The following is a 2,500-nucleotide window of genomic DNA, read 5'->3' on the forward strand; positions in this document are numbered from 1 at the left end:
CGCCGGCCGAGCGCCCGCTCGTGCGGCACGAGGAAGCGGCGAGCGGCGACGACGGGGTCGGGCGACAGGTGCGAGCCCGGCGAGGGGAGAGAGGAGAAAGGTGGAGGAGAGGGGGGGCCCTTCGGGGTCGGGGGGGGCGTCTCCCCCGACCCTCCCCGCACCGGGGCGGGCTTGCTGCGAAGCTGCAAAAGCCCGCCCGGCCTCCGGCCCGCGACAGAGGGGCCAGGCCCTCCGGGCGTTCCGGGCTGGCGCGCGGCGCGCGCCGGCCGCGGCGCGGCGGTGGCGGCGTCCCGCCCGCCCGCCCGCCCACCCGTGGCCCACCGGCGGCCCCCCCCCCGCGGGGGGGGGGGTCGGGGTGGGCGCGGGGGCGGGCGCGGCGGCGGGGGGCGCCGCGCCGCCGTTGCCGCCTTCGGCCGGCGAGGCTCTCGGCCGGGTCGCGTCCCGCGCGAGCGGGCGGCCCGAGCCACGGCTCTCCTCCCGGGCGCAGCGCCGGGCTACTGAGGGAAACCCCGGGCCCCGGGAAGGAGGACGTGCGGATGTCGGGCGCGCCCCCGCGGGCGGACGCTCCCCCGATGGCGGCAGCGGGGGAGGCACCCCCGCGGGGCCTTCAGGTCGTTTCCCTCGCCCCAGGGCCAGGTACCTAGCGTCCGCGCTTCGGCGGCCCTCCCTCGGCGGCGGAGTCCGGGGGTCGAAGGCCGGCGGAGCCGGGCGGAGGTTTAAAGACCCGGGCGGCTCGGTGCGGCCCCCGGGGGGGCGGCCGGGCGGCGGTCGGTGCCCCAAGGGGCGGGGAGTTTCTCCTCGAGGCCCCTTCGAGGTGTCCGCCGCCCGCGCTCAACCCCCCCCGCGGGGCGGCCGTGCCGGGGAGGGCCTCTCACTGCCCCCCCCTCTCCGCGGTCCGGTCTCGTCGGAGAGGCCGCGGCGCGGCCGGCCGTGGCCGGCCCGCTCGCCTCGAAACGGGCGACCCCGGCGGGAGCGCGTGCTCCTCCGCCGGGGCGGCGAGTCCCCGCGGTGGGGGCTCGCCGGGCGTCCCTCCCGGGCCGCCGCGCTCTCTGTCGCAGCGCTGCGGCGCGCTGCGCTCCGCTCCCCTCCCCACGCGCCCCGCCCAGCGGAGCCGCTCGGCGGTCTCCCGGGCGCTCGCCACCGGCGAGGGCGGCACCCCGGCCGAGCGGCGGCGGCGCCGCTCGGCGTGTGTCGGTCGGCCGGAGGGTGTCTCCGGCCGCCGTCCGGCCGGCGGTCGGCTCGTCCCGGCCCGGGCCCCGTCCGTCGCTTCCCCGTCGCGCCCTTCCCGGCCGAGCCGGGCAGGCGGGCGCGCGGGCGGGGGCGTCCCACTCCCGGTCTCCGCGTGGAAACGGGGAGAGCGGGAGCCGCCCCCGGCCTCAGCGCCGTCCGCCTTCCGCCCGGGCGCGTGCCCGCGGAAGGGGGGCCGAGGCGAGGAGCGGCGGTTCCGGGCGCTGCGGGCAGGGCGAGCCGCTCCGGTGCGGCGGCGGCGGGGGCGCCGTCCGGGGGGCGGCGCGCGTCCGTCGGCTCGGGCTCCGGCGGTCGCCGCCTCCGGCGTGCGCGCGGCGGCTGCGGAGCCGTCCGCGGCGTCGCCGGGCGGAGCGAGCCGGGCGGGGGGAGCCGGCTGTCGTAGCGCGGCGGAGCTGTTGCGCGGAGAGGCGCGCGCGGGGCCGGCGGGGCGCCCCGCCGCTGCTTGTCGGCCGGCGGCGGCGGGCAGCAGCGGCACACCCGGTGTCCCGAGAGCGAGGCGAGCGGGCGGCGCGGCCGGGCGCGTGGCGGCCTCCGCGCGGAGGCCGGGCCGAGCCCGGGCGCCTGGGCCGCCCCCGAAGCGCGCAAGGCGCTTGTGTCGTTTGTCCCAGGTCCGATCGGTCGGGGAGCGCGGGCTCCCCCGCCCTTGCCCTTCGGGGTTAAATTTTTTTTTCCGTTCCGTATTTTTACTTCACACTCTATTTTTTTTCCGTATTGTGTGCTCGTACGGTCAGCCGAGGCGAGGCCTGTCCGTCGCGCCGCGTCGCGCCGCGTCGCGTCCCCTCCGCGCGGGCGGAGGGGCGGGCCGGCGCGTCGGGCGTGCGGTGGGCCGCCCTCTGAGCGAGGGGCCGCTCTCCGCGAGCGGTCCCGGTCCCCCCGCGCGCGCGGGGCGGTGCCGAAAGCCAGACAACTCTTAGCGGTGGATCACTCGGCTCGTGCGTCGATGAAGAACGCAGCTAGCTGCGAGAATTAATGTGAATTGCAGGACACATTGATCATCGACACTTCGAACGCACTTGCGGCCCCGGGTTCCTCCCGGGGCTACGCCTGTCTGAGCGTCGCTTGACGATCAATCGCCGGCTGAGCCGCCGCCCCGTCGCCGGGCGGCGGCCGCAGCGGCGCGGCTGGGGTGCATCGCAGGCCCGCGCGCGCGGCCCCGGGCGGGCGGGGGAGCGGTTCCCCCGCGTCCCGGCGGCAGCGGCGTCTGCCAAGAAAAGGGCCTTCGTCCCCCTAAATCGAGACTCGGGGAGCGCTC

At 79.6% G+C, this 2,500-nt stretch overlaps 1 non-coding gene across 1 annotated transcript; it reads left to right on the forward strand.

The window, feature by feature from the left end:
* The first annotated feature begins 2,153 nt into the window (after positions 1-2,153).
* Positions 2,154-2,306, forward strand: LOC142596857 (5.8S ribosomal RNA). The gene has a single exon (XR_012831921.1). It is a non-coding gene; the product is annotated as a 5.8S ribosomal RNA (ribosomal RNA).
* Positions 2,307-2,500: the final 194 nt, after the last annotated feature.

Source organism: Pelecanus crispus, unplaced genomic scaffold (genome assembly GCF_030463565.1).
Source record: "Pelecanus crispus isolate bPelCri1 unplaced genomic scaffold, bPelCri1.pri SCAFFOLD_125, whole genome shotgun sequence".
NCBI lineage: Eukaryota > Metazoa > Chordata > Aves > Pelecaniformes > Pelecanidae > Pelecanus > Pelecanus crispus.